At 44.9% G+C, this 21,709-nt stretch overlaps 1 long non-coding RNA gene across 2 annotated transcripts; it reads right to left on the minus strand.

Moving 5' to 3' along the window:
• Positions 1-5,188: 5,188 nt before the first annotated feature.
• On the minus strand, positions 5,189-15,885 carry LOC124510478 (uncharacterized). Of its 2 annotated transcripts, none has more exons than XR_006961693.1 (3): positions 15,800-15,885; positions 13,581-13,726; positions 5,189-5,382 (listed from the first exon to the last, which is right to left on the minus strand). It is a non-coding gene; the product is annotated as an uncharacterized LOC124510478 (long non-coding RNA). The 2 variants fall into 2 exon arrangements; XR_006961692.1 differs by lacking the exon at positions 5,189-5,382 and adding an exon at positions 13,360-13,398.
• Positions 15,886-21,709: the final 5,824 nt, after the last annotated feature.

Consider the following 21,709-nt stretch of genomic DNA (forward strand, 5'->3'; position numbering starts at 1 on the left):
GCCAAGAAAAAAAGATGCTTTGAGTTTTGTAAATTTTTTAAAACTATTTATTTATTTATTTATTTGAGAGAGAGGGAGAGAGCGCGAGCACGCACCTGTGAGTGAGGGAGGAGCATAGAGAGGAGAGAGAGAGCCAGACGCTCAACCAGCTGAGCCACCCAGGCGCCCCGCGTCTTGTGATTTTTCTACGAGAAAAATTTCTAATTTTTACTCTGTCATTTGGCCGGACGTCTCCAGCCACCCCGAGGGTGTCATGCAAGTGCACGTGGGTCGGCGTGCATGTACGTTTGGCACAATGCACTGGAGTCAGGCATTCTGGTTAGTTTTTGAGATGGGAGATTGGGTGGCTTCGTTCATCCGAGACACCCGGGGGCCCACACCCTTCCCCTTCCCGCTGTGTCTTAGCGGGAGAGGTGGGATGCTGGCTGAGGGCAGGGAAAGGCAGGTGGGGAGGATTCCCGCTCGGCAGACACCTGCCGAGGCTTGTCCCTGCTCCCTGGTGCCATTTAGGGACCCCATGCCTCAACCCAGAGCCCAGATCCAGCCTCTGTCGCTGTAGGACATTCCCAGGAGCCTCAGGCATACACTTTGTTCTGGGCTCGCCCCTGCTCTGGGTACCCCACAGTGTCCCAACCTCTAGGCTTCCTTCCGACCCTGCCAGCCTCACTCCCCCGGTGTCCCCTCCTACACCCTGACGCTTCCTCCGGTGCCCTCTGTTCTGAGGCACATGCCATGGTTAAGAAATGGACTCTGAGCTCACAGAGAACCAAGTTAGAGTCCCGGCTGAGCCACTTTTTTTTTTTAATTTTTTTTAATGTTTTTATTTATTTTTGAGACCGAGAGAGACAGAGCACGAGCAGGGGAGGGGCAGAGAGAGGGGGAGACACAGAATCCGAAGCAGGCTCCGGGCTCTGAGGTGTCAGCCCAGAGCCCGACTCGGGGCTCGAACTCACGGAGTGTGAGATCGTGACCTGAGCTGAAGTCAGGCGCTTGACGGAGCCACCCAGGCGCGCCCCAACCGGCTGAGCCACTTTTACGTGACCTTGGGCAAAACATCTAACCTCCCCAAGCCTCGGTTTCTTTTTCCATTACATAAGGATGGTAAGGATAATAATATTGATGTAATATTTATCTTTTCACAAAGCAAACATTCACCTGTAACCAACACCAGATCAAAAAATAGAGCAGGAGGCACCCCGCGCTGCTGCCCCCTCCCATTCGCTGACGCGGCCCCCGCCCCCCGACGTGGAGACCTTAGATTTGTCTGGTTTTGAACTTTACGCAGATGGTAACCTACAGTGTATACATTTTCAGGTCTGGCTTTTTCCGCTCAACCTTCTTTCTATTTCTGGGATTCACCCACGTTGTCATGTTAGCAGTGACTCCTTCTCGTTCTGCCACCGATGAGCACTTGGGTCCTTTCCAGTTTGGGCCATTACCAAGAAAGCTGCTAGGAACATGCCAGATGTTATCTTAAGCAGTAGAAAATAAACACGCTCACTCTTTCCTGCACTGGGGCAGAACAAATTCTAGACGGAAATATCACACGCATGGGGCACCTGGGGGGCTCAGTCGGCTCAGTGTCTGACTCTTGGTTTCAGCTCAGGTCATGATCTCCTGGTTTGGGAGTTTGAGCCCTGAGTCAGAGCCTGCTTGGGATTCTCCTTCTTTCTCTGCTCCTCCCCTGCATTCTCTCTCCCTCTCTCTCTCTCTCTCTCTGTCTCAAAATAAATAAAATAAACTTGGGGCGCCGGGGTCACCCAATCAGTTAAGCACACAACTTCGACTCAGGTCATGATCTCATGGTTGTGGGATCAAGCCCTGCGTCGGGACCCACACTGACAGAGCAGAGCCTGCTTGGGATTCTCTCTCTCCCTCTCTCTCTGCCCCTGCCCTGGCTTGTGCTCTATGGCTCTCAAAATAAATAAAGAACATTTGGAAAAAAAGAAATAACACACATATTACAGAGTTGTTTCTGAGAGGTAACATGGCACGATGGAAAAAGATACAGGGTTTAAGATAAGGCACACTCATGATCGAATTCTGCATTTTCCACTTACGAGTAGTCAGACTTGGACAGTTACTTGCCCTCTTTGAGAATCAGTTTCATCACCTGAAAAGTAGTAATAAAAAAATATCTCTCTTTGGAGTCACCTGGGTGACTCAGTCCGTTAAGCGTCCGACTTCGGCTCAGGTCATGACCTCAGGGCTCGTGAGTTCAAGCCCCGCGTCGGGCTCTGTGCTGACAGCTCGGAGCCTGAAGCCTGCTTTGGATTCTGTGTCTCCTTCTCTCTCTGCCCCTCCTCCGTCTCTTCTCTCTCTCCCAAAAATAAACACTAAAAAAAAAAGATTTTTAAAACATATCTCCTTTGTATGGGCACCTAGGTGACTCAATCAGTTGACGGTCTGACTCTTGATTTCTGCCCGGGTCATGTTCCAAGGGTCGTGGGATCGAGACCCACATCGGGATCTGTGCTGGGTGTGGAGCCTGCTTAAGATTCTCTCTCTTCCTCTGCCCCTCCCCCCCCAAATAAAAACATATATATATCTGTCTTGTTTGGTGATAGAGATGGTCACCTGCCATGGCCTGGCAGGGAGCCCCGCACAGACGGCCCGTGTAAAGGTGTGTCTGAGCACCTGCACCAGCATTCTAGGGGTGAGAGAAGACCACAGGTGCAATGGCAGAGGCCCCTTCCCTCCTGGATGCATGTACTCAGGGTACTTGCTCAAGCAGATCTCCTGGAAATAATCTTATCATAAAATAAACAAAGGGCAGAGACATTTAAAATTTTCCAGAACGTCTGACCAACTGAAACAAATCTAACTGCGCATCCGATTGGTGCTGTATCCAAACAGATAAAGACTAAATCGTAGTACTGACTGCACACCCCCTGTGGGGTACACCCTAAGGGCAAAAGACGACAGAGAGAGAAATAGGGACACGCACGGGAGGAGCAAATCGTCACGGTAACATCTTAGGAACCAAGATTTGCAGCGTAAAAGAAAAGAGGTAAGAATATAAAACCCAGGGGCGCCGGGGTGGCTCAGTCGGTTGAGCGTCCGACTTCAGCTCAGGTCATGATCTCATAGCTCATGAGTTCGAGCCCCACGTCAGGCTCTGTGCTGACAGCTCAGAGCCTGGAGCCTGCTTCTCAGATTCTGTGTCTCCCTCTCTCTCTCTGTCTCTTCCCACTTAACACTCTGTCTCTCTCTCTCTCAAAAAATAAACATCTAAAAAAAAAATGACGCAACAGAGGGGCGCCTGGCTGGCTCAGTCAGTTGAGTGTCCGACTTGGGCTCAGGTTATGATCTCGTGGTTCCAGCCCCGCGTCAGGATCTTTGCTGTCGGCCCAAAGCACATTTCAGATCCTCTGTCCCCCTCTCCCTCTGCCCCTCTCCCGCTTGCTCTCTCTCTCTCTGTCCCCCCAAAATAAACAAACATTTAAAAATAAACAAACAGGGGTGCCTGGGTGGCTCAGTCAGTTGGGCGTCTGACTTCAGCTCAGGTCATGATCTCACAGCTCATGAGTTCGAGCCCCGCATAGGGCTCTGTGCTGACGGCTCGGAGCCTGGAGCCTGCTTCGGATTCTGTGTCTCCCTCTCTCTCTGCCCCTTCCCCCACTCATGCTCTGTCTCTCTCTCTCAACAATAAATAAATGTTAAATTTTTTTTTAAATGTTCTAGCAAAAAAAGCAGGGTAGGATGATACATATGAAGTCAAATGGACCAGAGGTTGATGGTTCAAGCAGATAAAGGCTAGTTAAGAGCCCATTATGTTATTCGCTCTACTGGGGGGTATATTTGAAATCTTCCAAGGTAAAACATTTTCAATTTTATCTAGAATTTAAATCTATGCCACAGACATAAAGTACATTGAATCTCATTAATTTGGACTAATGGAAATCAATGCCAAACTAAACTGTTTTTTAGAGTATAATTCCAATTGTAGAAAAGTGTATTTCATTTCAACAGACTGTATATTACTCGTAAGTTGATGCAGTCACTTGGACCGGGAATGTTTTAAAGAGTTCTTTAAAGGGTTCCTAGATAAAACATCCGTCGTTGCGTCTGGATGGTTAAGGCAGGTAACCTCTTCAATGTCCGTTTCAGCAAGGGCCCCAAAGGCCAAATGGTGAACAACAGGTTCCAAGTTACCTGCTGTCTCGATTGAGATAGCGACTGGACCAGACCGTCTACGCTGGACTGGAAAAGGGGGAGATCCAGGCCAGGTCCGCGGGCACCAGGTGACCACCGTCTTCTAACTTACGAGAGGTCAGGAGCTGGGCTGTGTCCTCTGCCCACTCAATCCCAGGGAAGGGATGAGGGTCCCCAGAGGGGCTCCGAAAGCCCCAAGGGCACTCGGGAGTTGGGGGTCATGACTGACGGCAGGCACGTGAAAGGGGAGAGGCCATGGAGAACAGCCTGTCTGCAGGCGGAGCAAAGAGAATCACCTGGAAATGAGCTATATTTCCGCTGATGGCCGAGCAAAGGGAGATGTTTCCAGGGACCATATGTGGACCTCATGGTGGGCGTCATGGAAGGAATTCCTCTAAGAGCACCACTTAGAATCCGGACCACCCAGAGGTGGGGTCAGGGGGTCCACACTGCAGACTACACCCCTGTCCACCATGGGAAACGCTGCTCTGTCCCCTTCACCCTGCCCCGCAGGCGTCAGAAACTGCTACTAATTTCCAAGCCAGAATTAGGCCCAAGCTTGGGAAGCGGGGACATTTTGAAATTAAATACATTTGGAGTTTCTTTTTCTTTTCTTTTTTTTTTTTTTTTTTTTTTAAGAGAGCGAGAGCACTAGCAGAGGGGAGGGACAGAGAGGGAGACACAGAATCCGAAGCAGGCTCCAGGCTCTGAGCTGTCAGCACAGAGCCCGACGGGAGGCTCAAACTCACAGACCGTGAGATCATGACCTGAGCCAAAGGAAGTCAGACGCCCAACCGACTGAGCCACCCGGGAGCCCCAGATTTGGAGTTTCAACAGAATTCTTAATGAGACTTTAAATTTTCTGAAAGGACTTATTCAGGTGACAGACACAGAAACCAAAAAAGCTTTGGGACGTAGTCATAATTTTATCCAAGAAAGAGGCAGAATGAGTCTACAGAGTAAGCTTAACAATTAAAATTTCTTTTATACTTACCTACTCAATCGAGATTTTTTTCACCAAACCACTGAAAATACTTGTAAAACCTTGGCAGTAACTAGAGAGCTGGGGATCCACACAGGTTGAGACCAGAGGGCCAGGGACCAGATGGTGACGACAGCTGAGCCCTGTCAAGGATCTTGGTGTTTGTCCTAAAAACAATGTAGGGCCCCTTCATTGTGGATTACGAGGTAGGATATTCAGTTGCACCGGGGTAAATGCGGTGGAACCTGGAGTGGAAGCAGGAAACCAGTTAGGAAACTACAGGCATCCGGAATCCAGCCAGATGGTGGTAGTAACCCTGCTGGAAATCAGGAAGACGAGGAGATATTAGACTTATTGGATGAGGAAATCTACAGGGCTTTTTGATGATAGGCTATGGGGGGGGAAGAAGGGGGGCGGGCAAGAGAGGGTCCCTGGGATTATGGACTGAGCACCTGCATGGGTGTGGTGCCTTTTCGGGAGGGAGAAGGCCACAGGGGAGGAGGTCTGGAGGGAAGAATGATGAGCTTTGGTTCCAAAGCGGTCAAGTTGAAGTGAAGTCCCTGGGAAGGGAGCAGGCAGGGAGCTGGAGACGGGGCCTGGGGCTCAGAAGAAAAGGGGCCACCGAGAGCGAGTGCAGCCTCCGGAGGGCCTGGCTGGCTGGGCCGTGTGGGAAGTGACATCAGCGGCCAAGGGAAAAGCCCCAGGGAAAGTGAGGGGTGGGAGGGGAGAAAGGTCAACCCAGAATATCTCAGAAGAGGAGGCCAGAGAGCAACCAAGAAGAGGGAGAGAGAACAGTGCCATCAAAGTTTAGGGTCAATGGAATTATAATAGTGGGGGGAGGGGGGGCAGATGGTAGCCACACCCGCGACACGCACACCACACCACACAGACTTGCTGAATCACTGAGGTACACCTGAGACTAATGTAATTGTGTGTCCTCTCTACCCCGATTCAAAAAAAAAAAAAAAAAAAGTTGAGGGAGGAATAAACCACAAGTTCAATGTTGTTGGATGGCCAAGGCAAAGATGTGAAAATGGTCGTTGAGAGTTCTTATAGTTTTGACAGACGGACTGAGTATTCGGGGATAAATGACACAACATCTGGTGTGTCCTTCAACGTAATCCTGGGCTGGGGTGGGAGGCAGCGGGTGGGGCTACCTGGGCGCGAGCTGCTAATTGCGGGAGCTGGGCGCTGAGGTTCCTCAAAGAGTTAAAAAAATAGAACCACCCTGTGACCCACCAGTTGCACTACTAGGTGTTTGCCCAAAGGATACAAAAATACAGATTCGAAGGGGCACATGTGCTCCAATGTTTTTATAGCAGCATTATCACCAACAGCCAAACTATGGAGAGAGCCCAAATGTCCATTGACTGGTGAATAAAGAAGACGTGGGTACACACACACACACACACACACACACAGGAATATTACGCAACCATAAAAAAGAACGAAATCTTGCCATGTGCAATGACGTGGATGGAGCTAGAATGTATTATGGTAAGCGAAATAATCGCAGAAAGGCAAATACCCTATGATTTCACTCATCTGTGGAAACTGAGAAACAAAACAGATGGACATGGGGAAGGAAAAAGAGAGAAGGAAGCAAATCATAAGAGACTCTTAAAGACAGAGAACAAACTGAGGGTTGATGGAGGGAGGTGGGTGGGGGATGGGCTAGATGGGGGATGGGCATTAAGGAGGACACTTGTTGGGATGAACACTGGGTGTTATATGCAAGTGATAAATCACTAGTTTTGCCATACATGTTAACTAACTAGAATTTTATTTTATTTTATTTATTTTGAAAGAGAGAGCGTGTGTGCACTCACGTGGGGGAAGGGCAGAGAGACAGGGAGAGAGAGAATCCCAAGCAGGCTCCGCACTGCCCCTTGGCTAACCAGAATTTAAATGAAAACTTGGGGAAGAAAAAGGTTGTATTTTTTCCATAATAAAAAGTAGCCTTTGGGGGCACCTGGGTGGCTCAGTCGGTTGCCTCCGACTCTTGATTGCAGCTCAGGTCATGATCTCACGGTTTGTGAGTTCAAGCCCTGAGTCGTGCCCCGTAGCTGGTAGCATCCTCTTGACCCAGAGGAGAGCCGGGCACCTAGCAGGTGATCAAAAAACATCCTTAAGCCAATGAATGAGTGAAACCCACCGGAGAACATTTTAGTTTCAGCTTTAGTGACAAGCTTTTCTTTTTTCCTTTTTTTTTGGAGGGAGGGATGGCGCTTCTGAGGGCTGATCTGTTACTTTGCCCAGAAGGTCAGTGTCTCCTGAATCGTGTGCCGCATTGCTGTCCTCTCCTTCCGTCTTCCTTTTCCCAATGCAGTTAGTTTTTATTGCCGCCACCAAGAACAGTTCCCAGACTTAGCACTTCACATCTTGTGACTTTGAAAAATCCCCCTCAAATACGAACATAAAAATCCTACTCTAAATGCAAAAGATAAGTTCACCAAAGCGTTGCTCTAAAGAAAACGTCCACTTCAAATCCTCTTTTTTTCACTTCACTTGCAATTTAAAATTAGAAACGAGTCTTGGGGCGCCTGGGTGGCTCAGTCGGTTAAGTGTCCGACTTCCGCTCAGGTCATGATCTCACGGTTTGTGAGTTCGGGCCCCACGTCGGGCTCTTTGCAGACAGCTCAGATTCGGATTCTGTGTCTCTGTGTCTCTCTGCCCCTGCCCTGCTTGTGCTCTGTCTCTCTCTCTCTCTCTCTCTCTCTCTCTCTCTCTCTCAAAAATAAATAAACATTAAACAAAATTTATAAAAAAAAATAAAATTAGAAATGAGTCTTGACCCCCACCTCCCCCATCAAAAGCTGGTCCCTGGAAGAATAAAAGCATACCGAATGATTCCAACAAACTTTTTGAAAACCACATTACCTTAAGGTAATTTAATTTAATTTAATTATTTAAGGTAATTTCCCTTTTGAAATACTAACGTTCGAAATGCTAACCCTAGCGAAAAATAGTAATACCTTACATTTGATTGTGTATTATATGCATAAGCGTATGCCACCCGGCCCCAGCATTGTTTGAGATGGCAGGCGGTGAGGGCCACCGAGGCAGGAACCCTGGTTAAGGCCAGTGTCTTGGGCTCACAGACTAAGCTCCACTCTCTCTAGCTGTGTGATCCTGAGCCAGTCACTTCTGGGCTTCAATTTCCTCCCCTGTAGAAGGAGGTATTAATGCCTCCCTCACAGGGTTGTGAAGGTTAATGAAAAGCCCTTGGAACACCTGAAATGTGTGAGTTAGTGAATATTGCCTATGTACTGTCTTTCTTTTTACAGATTAGGAAACTAAGACCCAGAAAAGTTCACAAATGTGCTTAAGGTTGCACAGCCAGGAGGCATCTGAGTTTTGACTCATCCCCAGAATGTCTCACTCCAAACTGAGTGCTCCTTCCATCGAACTACAATTATCTCCCATTTTAACAACGAGAACGTTCGGCTGCGCTTAGACAAGGTCAGAAATAAGAACCCTCAAATTATAGCATGCAATCGGGAACCGACAGCAAGAATACCATTTTCACGTTCTCGCGACGTCCCCATTCTAGATAGATCAATCACCAAAGCACAGAGATTTAACTACTGTTTTACCAGCAACAAAGTACTGTGATCCTTTAAGTTATAGCTAAGTAATTCCCTTTGGGATTGTTTTTTGTTTTTGTTTTTGTTTTTTCTCATCACTCCTTCTTACTGGCCTCTGTGACTGGATGCAACTGTATGGCGTGTTACAAAAATACAGTCAATCTCGTTATTCACCATAAAGTGAATGTCCTGTAAAGTCACTGCGAACAGAGTTACTGAATTCGCAGGGCAAAAAACAGGGTTAGGTTCCTGTGAGCCTCCGGCGACAACATTTTTGTCAAGCAGTCAAATCATAACCTTGTTTTATGTGTGTTTCTGTTTAAAGACACCTTATTTAATATACATTGTTGATTCGTTAACATTGAACTTAGGGGCGACATCACTGTAACTCATGCCTGAGCAAAGCGTATCTAACACGTATTTCTCTCGTAAAGTATTTCACGGCCCTTCTTGTGCTCAGGAGCGTTGCCAGGACCCCAGCACTACACTCGGGGGCCACTTTAAAGAGCAAATCACCCACGAAAAACAGAGCAATGTCAAAAAGCATGGCATTAAAGTGACCACGAGAGGGACATTTATAATATTCAAGCTAATGAAAGGCAGAATGCCACCGTGTTCTACCTCGGTTGGGAAGGTGCGCATTGGGCAACTCAAAATTTTCACCACGCTGTGTGTCTGGCTGTGAATGACCCAGGGACTTATTTGAGGATAACAAATCAATTTTAGCAAGGAGATGAGTTCACAAATGGAGTCTGCAAATAACTGTCAGGAAGAGCCGTACGTACTCGGAACAGAGACAGGCCATGTGGAAGGGGGCCGTGAGCTTCTAGACTGGCTCGCCTGTTAAGGAGGTGCGTGGACAAGTCCCCAAGTCGATCTCCAACTGGATCCAGAAGTCCTCGCGGCACTAACATTCATTGATGCATTTAATGACTGTCACATAAGCATGCAATAGACGACTTGATGTAGATCATGAGACTATATGGATCATGGGACCTTTGCGACTCTGGGCAAACAGCTAACCTCTCTGAACATAGATTCCTTCTTTACAAAACGGTAACATTTGGCTCAAAGAGTTGCTGGGGTGGACAATGACATGGGATAATAAATGAAATCATAATATATGCGAAGTGCCTAGAACATGGTGAGGACTAAAACGGTCATTCTTTCCTGAGAATGTAGAAAGCCTGCTTATTAATATAAACTAGTTCGGGGCACCTGGGAAGCCCCAGATCGGTTGGGCACCCGACTTCGGCTCAGGTCGTGATCTCACTGTTTGCGGGTTCGAGCCCTGCATCGGGCTCTGTGCTGACAGCTCAGAGCCTGGAGCTGCTTCGGATTCTGTGTCTCCCTCTCTCTCTGCCCCTCGCCGACTCGCGCTCTGTCTCTGTCTCTCTCTCTCTCTCAAAAATAAATAAACATTTAAAAAAAATTTTAATAAATAATACAAACTTGTTGAACTGCATGCTGGGAAAAGGGGCTACTTAATAACTTCATAAGATCCAAGAATAATCAATGACGAATATGTTTGATCAAGTACCTAGTGGTTTCTAAACTGGTAATAAAATATGTCAAGATTGTTCCTGAGTTATTGCCAATTAGTAGATTAAATGTGGCCAGCTCAGCCCCATCAGGTTATCAAAAGTCCCTGGCTTTCTCATGCACTGATTCATTCATCTGTTTATTCCACAAAGATTCACAGACTACTTACTATGTGCCAGGCACTGCTCCAGGCCCTGGAGATAAAGCAGAGAACGAAATAGTTAAGTCCCTGCTCTCCAAGAGCTTATGGTCAAGCCTAACGAGGGGCAGACAATAAACCGAGATCTAATGCAGTGTCTGGTGACAATCAGGGCTAAGAAGAACAATAAAGTGGCTCAAGGGGACAAGAACAACGTGAGGAGGGCCCCCTTAGATGGCAGGGTCAGAGGAAGCCTCTTTAAGGAGGTGCGTTTGAGCAGCAACCAGGATGGTGGGAAGGAGAGACCCGAGAGAAAACCCAGGCAGGGCAAGGGCACTCCAAGCCTTGAAATACGAATGAGCCTGGGGCACCTGGGTGGCTTAGTCAGTTGAGCATCGGACTCCTGATTTTGGCTCAGGTCACGGTGTCATGGGTTCGAGCCCCGCTTTTGGATCTGTGCCGACACATCTGAGCCTGCTTGGGATTCTCTCTCTCCTCTCTCTCTGCCCTCCCCCCGCTCTCTCTCTCACACAAAATAAATAAATAATAAAAAAAACAAAGAATGAGTCTGTGCATCGGATAAACAACATGGAGGCCGGGGCCCCAGAGTGTAGGGTCAAGAGGGGAGAGCAGTACATGAGGTCAGAGTGGTAGGACAGACCAGCTCATGGAGGCCAAGGAGGTCACGCTAAGGACTGTGGACTCCTTTCTAGATACTGTGGTGAGCCAGCCAGTCATGGTTGGGAGCAGGGAAATGACTTTTCTGATTTGTTTGGAAAGAGTAACTCTGGGTGTCATGAGGCAAAGACCATGTGAGGGTCAAGAGCGGAAGCAGAAAGACCAAGCAGGGGCTGCCCCGTCACGTAGGCAGGAGGTGGTGGTGGCCTGAAGGAGGGTGCTCAGCTCCTGAGTAACAGGATGTAACTGGTGCCGGATTAACTATGTTCATGGAAGTCATGGTGCGGGAATTCTTTACTGACAGCTGGCGGGACGGTTAGGCGCTCTGTACCCGAGTTGGACTCTAACTGGCCTTAAACAAATCTGAGGGGAGAAAAAAAGCAAAAGTTCTCAAAACCACCCCTTTTTCCTCTTTCAGATCTCTGTGACCTTACCCTGCAAGACCTTTGAAAAGGAAAGAATATACTGGAGATTTCCTTCGTGGAATTTTTTTAAGTCAGGTAAACATACATTGAATGAATTTGAATTGCTTTTTAAATCCAATTATGAAATATTTAAAGCCACTGAAAAGCATAAAATACAACAAGCCTGGCTGGCTCAGTCAGTTAAGCGTCCGACTTCGGTTCAGGTCATGATCTCTCGTGGTTTGTGAGATAGAGCTGACAGCTCAGAGCCTGGAGCCTGCTTCATATTCTGTGTTTCCCCCTCCCTCTACCCCTCTCCCCCCTCATGCTCTGTCTCTCTTGGTCTCTCAAAAATGAATAAATGCTAAAAAAAAAAAAAAAATTAAAGTAGGGGGCGCCTGGGTGGCTCAGTCAGTTAAGTGGCCAACTTCGGCTCAGGTCATGATCTCGCGGTCCGTGAGTTCGAGCCCCACGTCGGGCTCTGTGCTGACAGCTCGGAGCCCGGAGCCTGTTTCAGATTCTGTGTCTCCCTCTCTCTGACCCTCCCCCGTTCATGCTCTCTCTGTCTCAAAAATAAATAAACGTTAAAAAAAAATTTTTTTTTAAATTAAAGTAGAATAGAATCTTCCTGGTTGCCTGTCCTCAGTCACATACCTCTCCTTCCCCACAAGAGGAAATATTTTCCTTAATTTGGTATTATTATTTCTAGGTGGACCTTTATGTTTTTACTACTTTATAGGCATTGCTACATGCATAGTGTTGTTTTGTATAATTTTAAGCTTTATATAAACACTTTACATATCTTTGCGCGGTTTACATTTTGTTTCAAATTATGTAAAAAATATTAAAATTATTGTAAAAGTCATCCACGTTGATGTTAATCTAGTTCACTTGCACTGATGATATATATGTTATTGCTGACTTCGCCACAATTAATTTACCCATTCTCCCATTCAAGACACTTACATTGTTTACATTTACATTGTTCTATTGAATTAAATCTGCATTTTAACAATACTCCCAGGAAATTTATGTGCACAAAGTACCAGTCTAGCAGAAGCAGTCCTTCTCAAATTATTGATGATGAACCAGTTCTGTCTTGGTTTTTACATTTTCAATCTGTTACACACGGATATTTTGTAAAATATCAACATTTCAGGGGCGCCTGGTGGCTCAATCGCTTAAGCGGCTCAGGTCATGATCTTCCGGTTCGTGGGTTCGAGCCCCGAGTCGGGCTCTGTGCTGACAGCTCGGAGCCTGGAGCCTGCTTCGGATTCTGTCTCTCCCTCTCTCTGCTCCTCCCCTGCTTGTGCTCTCTCTCTCAAAAATAAATAAACATAAAAAAAATTTTTTTAATCAAAATTTGATATCACTGCTCAGGAAGGGAAGGGCTTATCCAAGTTCAGGTGGTCTGGGAAGTTCCCTGGAACGTGGGGTTGAGCTTGCCATGGAGACTGGGACATGACCAAAATGGAACACCACGTCAGGGAGTCTGCCTGTGGGAAGACAGCAGAGCGGGGAACCCTTGCCAGCCATTCAGTGCAAAAGTAGTTTTCAGAGAACCCATGACTGACGAAAACATTTCAGGTAATTGGAGGATATGTGCGACAAAGTCGACATGAAATAGGGAAGTTGCCAAAGAAGACTTTGCCTCGTTTGATTATATACCAACTATGGATGGAAGGAGCAATCTGAAAGATTTGAATAGAAAAAAGAATCAACTTATGGGGCGCCTGGGTGGCTCAGTCGGTTAAGCGTCCGACTTCAGCTCAGGTCATGATCTCACAGTTCCCAGGTTCGAACCCCACATAAGGCTCTGTGCTGACAGCTCGGAGCCTGGAGCCTGCTTCCGATTCTGTGTGTCCCTCTCTCTCTGCCTCTCCCCCACTCGCTCATGCTCTGTGTCTCTTTCTGTCAAAAATAAATAAACATTTTAAAAATCTTTAAAGAAATAACACACACAAAAAAGAAAAAAGTAATCAACTTAAAGACTGCCAAGCTAAAACCGAACTACTTGGGAGCCCTGATCCACAAAAACAATATATTATTGAAGATCCCTATTACAGGAATGACTCCAACTCGAGGATGTGTACCTGGTGGTGTATCCATTCACTGTCGAAGACCGACACTGACTACACCAAAGTGAGGTTCAACATTTCTCAGTAGCGGTGTTAAAGGGAAGTAATGTCCCATAGCTCAAGGCCACAGATGCTTCTCCAGTTGACTTAGTGTTTCTTACCTTAAAAAAAAAAAAGAAAAAAAAAAGTTGTAGATGGAAATCAGTTGTGTTCGGCAGAGAAATACATTAAAATCTTCGATTCAGACAGTTTATGGAGCACATTAAGTGTTCTCAGACCAGTTGAACCTCCCACTTCGCCCCAGTTACAAAGATGGGGGCCAAACAAAATGGTAGACCCGCAAAGTGGAACACAAATGAAGCAAACAGCTTATTGTCAAGGCCAGATCAACCTCGGAACTCACAGTCACAAATGATCTCCTCTACTTCTTCAGGAAGTTTATGTAGATAATTTGATAAAGAAAAAATGCGTTCTATTCACTTTTCATCTTTCTATCTCAGGGCCTTTTATTGAATAAGAATGGCCCCATGCATAGGAGCCTCCAGCTTCAGCTCAGGTCATGATCTCATAGTTCGTGGGTTCGAGCCCCGCGTCGGGCTCTGTGCTGACAGCTCAGAGCCTGGAGCCTGCTTCGGATTCTGTGTCTCCCTCTCTCTCTCTGTCCCTCCCCTGCTCACGCTCTGTCTCTCTCTTTCTCAAAAGTAAATCATCGTTAAAAAATAAAGAAATAAAAATAAAAGGACAGGAAAGAGAGAAAGATTTATGGGGTTAATCGTTAGCACCTTTAATACTTCTTAGATTTTGTATGCTTAGTTTATCTCATAAGGAAATCGACTTATTTGTTCCCACTTAAACCACTGTACCTGTGAAATTTTAATATACCCAGAAAGAAGGACACCACATGCTGGCTTATCTTACGGTCAGTTTGAGGAATGTGTCTGTTTTCATAGGCACACACACACCAAAATGTAAATGTATATTGGCTTAGGTGGGACAAAAACCATTGTAAAGGTTGAGAAAGGAATTATATTAGGTTGAAGTGCTTGAATATTAACATGTTAGGTTAATAACCTTTCATCAGTGTTTAATAAATGTATAGGAAAATATGGGTGATTTCTGTGTGCTTTAAAGTAACTAATCTCCCAATTCATATGGAGATATAGCAGGAAAGACTGTTTGCAAAATAAAATGGGGAGCTATAATAACACAACTGAAATTAAAAAAAAAAAAAACGGGGTGGGGAGGACACTGGAGGGAAAGAGAATGCCAGAAGGAGCAGAGGCTGACGTCTCAGGCCTGGGACAGTTGGACATCCTGGCATGCGCTGACGAGAGGGAGCACAGGAAGGAATTTTGGCCTCACTTCACAAATCTGAAACCTAAGGCTATCCAAGATGCAGTTTTAAACGTGCAGTGAAGAAACTAATGGTTTCTTGTACAAAGCGTTAGTTAAGGATCTTGAAGAAGACGGCATCAGTATTTTCCCTATACTTAAATAATCGTCCTCCCTAGTGGCTTTAAGAAGCAATTGAATCCCCACTAAAAGTACAAGACTTCTTTGAAGAAATGGTTGATTACAGGTCTGGGGCAGGAAATGTGCACAGAAGCGTACTGAGCATACAAAGAATGTCTATATCTAATTGTAACGCATTAAACACATACATACAGAAAATCATATCCAAATAGATCTATGAAAAGGGGAGGAGGAGCTCCAGCAAACAAACCTAGATGGATTGGCAAAGTATGGAAACCACCAGTTGACAACCCCAATGTAATCATCAGTTCAAGGCAAAATCATCCAAAAAAAAAAAAAAAAGGCAACACCGTTAGGTGAACGGATTTGGGGGAGATTTGCGTAGACTTTTAAACGCAAAAAGGGAAGCCTATCTTTACGATGGAGAGTTCCTGGTCTCCACGTTAACCGAGGGACCAAAGTTAGCATCACTGTAGTGGGACCACTGACATAGGAGCCCCCCGATGGGTTACAATCTGAAATACACATCATCTAGAAATATTCTTACTAAAAATGTTTAACTTGGATTTAATCAAGCTATTAGACCACGCGTGTCAATGGGAATATAAATTTTCTGTATAAATGTTCTATCTAAAGCAAAAACGAAACCAAAAAGCCCACAGGTTAAATTCATTTAAATACTTAATTTAGCCCATATCTATATAGGAAATATTAGTATTTCAACATGTAATCAATATAAAAAGTTAGTGTTCATATTTTACCTTCTTTTTTTGTAGTGAGTCTTCAAATCCAGTGTGCACATTTCGGGGCGCCTGGGTGGCTCAGTGGGTTAAGCATCCGACTTCAGCTCAGGTCACGATCTCACAGTCTGTGAGTTCGAGCCCCACGTCGGGCTCTGTGCTGACAGCTCAGAGCCTGGAGCCTGCTTCAGATTCTGCGTCTCCCTCTCTCCCTGCCCCTCCCCTGTTCATGCTCTGTCTCTCTCTGTCTCAAAAATAAATAAAAAAACATTTTAAAAAATTGTTTAAAGCACATTTCAATTCAGATGATGAGTTTTCATTGGAAATGCTTGATCTGTATTTAGATTTCATAAAATTTACCACTGAAAAAGGAGATTTGCATACCTAAGTTTTTCCAAGCACACTTAACATTTTTCCAACAATGAAATGGAGCATGAGTTTTAGATTCAAATTATTTCAACTTAAATTAAAATTCAGTTTCTCACTTGCATTAGCATTAGTTGCGCAATGCCTGCCATACTGGAGAGCGAAGTCCTGGACTTAACTTCCAGTTTACAGAAAATAAAGGTGATAGTAAGTAGACAAGTTAATGATACCACGAGAACAATCCAGAATGTGGGACGTTCTGCAAAACAACTGGCTTAGTTTCCAAACATTCAGTGTTATCAGAAAAAATAAGATGGGGAGACCGTCCTTGACAAAGACTAATGAGATGTAACAGTCAAATGCAGTACCGGATCTTGTTTGAAAACAAAAACCAAAAGCGTGGGCAATTGGAAAAACTTCTCTGAACAACCAGGGAACTTTGAATATGCACTACATGCTAGATGAATCACGGAATTATTGCTCATTTTCCTTAGGTGCGATAACGGCATTATGATGACATAGGAGATTGATTTATCTCGAGGAAGGATAATAATTCTAGTGGGAGAATCATTCTAGAAATGCAATTGGATCAAAATATCAATCAAAGTTGACAGGAGAGGGGCGCCTGGGTGGCTCAGTCGGTTAAGCGGCCGACTTCGGCTCAGGTCATGATCTCGCGGCCCGTGAGTTCGAGCCCCGCGTCTGGCTCTGTGCTGACAGCTCAGAGCCTGGAGCCTGTTTCAGATTCTGTGTCTCCCTCTCTCTGACCCTCCCCTATTCATGCTCTGTCTCTCCCTGTCTCAAAAATAAATAAAACGTTAAAAAATTTTTTATTTTAATAAAAAAAGTTGACAGGAGAGAAACATATCCGGGGGCATGGTGACCCCAAAATGTTTATCTTCTACGCAGCCTTTTCCCAGGAAGCGCCTAGAGGATGCCATCCTCCAAAATGAGCGAGGAAGCCAAGAAAGAGGAAGATGAGGAAGGACGAAGCAGGTGACCCAGCACAGGCGAGAGGTGGTGAGAGTCTCCAGGAGGATGGTTGGGAATCCGTCCTAGAAAGCAGCCATTCTGGACTGGACCACAGAGAGAAAATCTCCAGGAGAGAGGTCTTCAAAGAAAAACCTGGCAGGCAGGTAATACAATGTGTTTGACTCTACTGTGGGAATTTGATAACTCTACTGGAGAATTTTGAGAGAAATGTTAGTGATAGGTGCATTCAGTAGTATATTGGCAAACCACCTCTCTGAAGAGAAAAAAGAAAGAAAAAGCCCTGATTTGTAGCATTTGTTGATTTCAATGGCAGAAATACTCCCACTATTGCCTTTTTTTTTTTTAAGAGAGAGAGAGAGAGAGAGAGAGAGCAGTGGAGGGGCAGAGAGAGAGAGGGAGAGAGAGAATCCCAAGCAGGCTCTGCTGTGAGCACAGAACCTGACTGGGGGCTCGATCTCACAACCCTGGAATCAGGACCTGAGCCGAAATCAAGAGGGGACTCAATTGACTGAGGCACCCAGATGCTCTCAAAATAGCCAAATTAAGCTACCAGCATGAAGTCACTGAACAGATTTGGCAAGAGGTGCCCATGATTGGGTCTCAAGAGTCATTAACAAATGCACATATACTATCAATTGGTCCCAAGAACCAAATGGGAATTATATGGTATAATTCAGATAATTTCTTATGCAAAAAAAAAAAAAAGAGCCAGTAAGATCTAGCTCCAACAAAATTAAGCGAACGCACAAATACAGCAATTACTAAATCCCTCCCCCTGCCCAAAAAAAAGTTCTACAAGAAAAGAAATGGAATCCTATGACTCCGCGTGGCTTAGCTACAAACATTTACATTGTCGTGGCAATGTCCACACGGAGTGCGGGTTTAACACTGCAAAATGTGATGCCCCATGTTGAGAGGAGGGGGGGAAGGGGTAGAAAACAGAGCTAAGTTGTCACTATCAGTAGACAATGCCTAAAAGTGAAAAATCAAGAAATAAAAGAATAAGTCCTTTATTTAGAAATATGAAGGGAAGGGGCGCCTGGGTGGCTCAGTCAGTTGAGCGTCCGACTTCAGCTCAGGTCATGATCTCGCGGTCCGTGAGTTCAAACCCTGTGTCGGGCTCTGTGCTGACAGCTCGGAGCCTGGAGCCCGCTTCGGATTCTGTGTCTCCCTCTCTCTGCCCCTCCCCTGCTCATGCTCTCTCTGTCTCTCTCTCAAAAATAAACATTAAAAAAATTTTTTTAATTCAAAAAGAAATATGAAGGTAAACTATCAGAATAACGAGCCAAAAGAGAAAAAGGCCACTGTCTGTGGGGTACAGAACAGACACTCCGAGTAAATTAGGGCAGAAAACAGCTGCTTTTCTTTCTGACTCCATTAAGGCTTGCACACACTCGTGTGCACATATGCACACATACTCACATGCACAGACACACAAATAGGAAAGAAGAGGAAGAAAATGCAGACTTCTGGTTATAAAGGTCTGACAACACAACTTTTTACCGCTCCCTTCCTTAAAACCTATTGAAATGATGAAAAGAATATAAAAATAAATCGGCATTTCTGCTGGAAAGACAGGAGAATGTACCAGTAGAGGACCAGGACAGTAGGCATTTCCAGATGATACAGAGGCGCTGGGATCGGATTGATTATTAAACCCAGTATACCGGATTTAAAAACAACCCCACACTCAAAAAAATAAAATAATAAAATATAAAATAAAACAAAACAAAACAAAATAAAATAAACCCCACAGAAGCCTAAGAGGAAACCTCAAACCTTCGCTAGCACAGCCCTGCTAACCCCCTACAACGATATTCCCATTTCCTTCCCACCAGCCTGCAGATAACCGCGGCTGTCTAGGATGGGGTTCCGGATCCTGGATGCTCTCTCCCACATGAGAAAATGAAAGCAGACACTCTGGGCAGCGTGCCAGAGGGCTCACAACCACCAGGAGCAAAGGAAGAGGTAGAGAAGAGTTTTTCTGGTCCCGCTCTGCCCACTGCGCTCACCTACCACCTCATGTAGGACCCCTGCATCCACTGCCGGACAAACACGGAGACTTGCAACAGCCAGCACGGTTGGCAAAGCAAAGCACCACGGTGGGAAGGAGACTGAACAGATCTGGCATCGTGTTGCCCTGAGAGTCGCTCCTTTATTTCTTGTCACTGAGACCTGGACTGGATGCCATCGTTTTCAACACCTGGCTCAACTTTTTATCCATTCAGTGACTTTCTCCACACCTTCCCAGTACACCTTTTTCTTAATGTTTATTTCTTTTTGGGGGGGGAGGAGCAGAGAGGGAGGGAGAATGTGAAGCAGGCTCCAGGCTCTGAGCCATCAGCACAGAGCCCGACGCGGGGCTCGAACTCACCGCCCATGGGATCATGACCTGAGCCAAAGTTGGACACTTAACCCACTGAGCCATCCAGGGGCCCCTCCAGTACATTTCTTTCTTGTTTAAGCTAACTAGAGTCAGAGTCTGTTACTTGGAATGAAAAAACCCTTGCCATACAAAAATATGGTTGAATGATAATAAACTTAATTTTATGTTACAGAGTTTATATTTATATATCCATATATTTATAACATATATATTATACTATTATAACTAATAACCTTAACATGGTACTAATATAGGAACACACACTGTTTTCAAATGCCTATGGAACATGCACAAAATAATCTCTTAGGTAACACACACACACAAATGGATAAATCACAAAAAATAGAAATACACGTGACACAGTGTAAAACAAAACAAAACCAAAAAACTAAAAGCGAATTCCAAAACTATATCCACACTTATTTACTTGTAAAGAAATAAAAGCTGAAACTATTAAAAATTTAAGAAAAAAAATGTAATAAGAACATTACCTCTCAAAATCTATGACATACCATGGGATAAAATGATTCTCAGAGCAAATTTTATAGCCTTAAATATATTCATTAGAAACCAAAAGTGAACTAAGGGAGTCAATTCAAAAAGCTGGGGGAAAAAAAATTTTGTGTTAAAAACAACAGGGGCACATGGGTGGCTGTCGATTGAGCGTCTCTTGATTTCAGCTCAGTTCATGATCCCAGGGTTGTGGAATTGAGCCCTTCACAGACACGCTCAGTCTTCATTGAGCACGGTCAGCTCGGAGCCTAAATAAAGTCTCTCTCTCTCTCTCCCCCTTTCTCTCTCCCTCTGCCCCTCCCCCACTCATTCTCTCTCTCTCTCTCTCTCTCTCTCTCTCTCTCTCTCTCCCTCTAAAATAAAATTTAAAAAATAGATACCAGGTAAACAGAAAAAATGCAAAATAAAAAATAAGATAGATTTAAAAAAAGTGGTTACTAATGCCAAAAGCTTGTCTTTTAAGAAATAATATATAAATGATCAAAATTATTAATGAGAAGGGAGCACATGAAGATTATTTTCAAAATTATGGGAGTATGTTTTAATTATGGGAGTCAAGGCTTATGTAAGCAAGATGCAAGATCAAAAGCCATAAAAGAAAATATTGACAGATTACACTCCATTTTTTAAAAAAAAGTTAAAAGAAATGAAGTGTCCAGAAACAAAATTAAGAAGTGAAGTGGAAATAACTTTACTATGAATTAAAAGCCAACATTTTAAGGAACTGCTATAAACTAGTAAGAAAATCACATATACAAACACAATTTTTAATGTGCAAAACCTATATACAAAGTTAGTTCTTGGAAAAAGAATAACCAACAAACATTTGAAAGAATGCTCAAAGTTTAAGCAGTAAGTTTAAGATAGTTTAAGCAGGAAGACCCCACTTTTCACCCATCACATCAGCAGAAATTTTAAAACATAACACGTAGTGTTAAAAAGGTTGTGAGGAAACAGGCTCTCCAACACATTGTTACTGGGAATGGAAACTGCTAGTATTTCTGGAGGACACTTTAGCAGTAGGTATTCAATTTTTTTAAGTTTCTTTATTTATTTTGAGAGAGACAGACGGTGCGAGTGGGGGAGGGACAAAGAGGGAGAATCACAAGCAGGCTCCACAGGGTCAGTGCAGAGCCAGAGGCTGGCCTCGAACTCAGGAACCATGTGATCGTGACCTCAACCAAAACCAAGAGTCGGACGTTTAACCGACCGCCCCATCCAGGCGCCCCAGGTGGTCAGTTTTTTGTTTTTTTTTTAACCTTTATTCATTTTTGAGAGACAGAGACAGAGCGCAAGTAGGGGAGGGGCAGAGCGAGAGGGAGACCCAGAATCTGAAGCAGGCTCCAGGCTCTGAGCTGTCAGCACAGAGCTCCACCCCCCCCACCCCTCAAACCCTGAACCTCAAGATCACGACCTGAGCCAAAGCCGGACACTTAACAGACTGAGGCACCCAGGCGCGCCCCTCAATTTTTTAATGTCACACCCCTTCCAATCAAGCCACTTCCAGAAATCCATCCGACTAAAATACTTGAACATGTGCACAAAAATGTAAGTATAAAGATGCACTGAAGCACTTTTTTTTGGATTAGTGAATAAACAAAAACAGCAACAAATTTTCTGTCACTCAGAAGGAAAATGAGGTTTGATGAAAGGATTGATGAGCAGCCTTTAAA

The sequence above is a fragment of the Lynx rufus genome, unplaced genomic scaffold (assembly GCF_022079265.1).
Source record: "Lynx rufus isolate CCGP_SWC_20201006 ecotype Redwood Valley unplaced genomic scaffold, mLynRuf1.p SCAF_15, whole genome shotgun sequence".
NCBI lineage: Eukaryota > Metazoa > Chordata > Mammalia > Carnivora > Felidae > Lynx > Lynx rufus.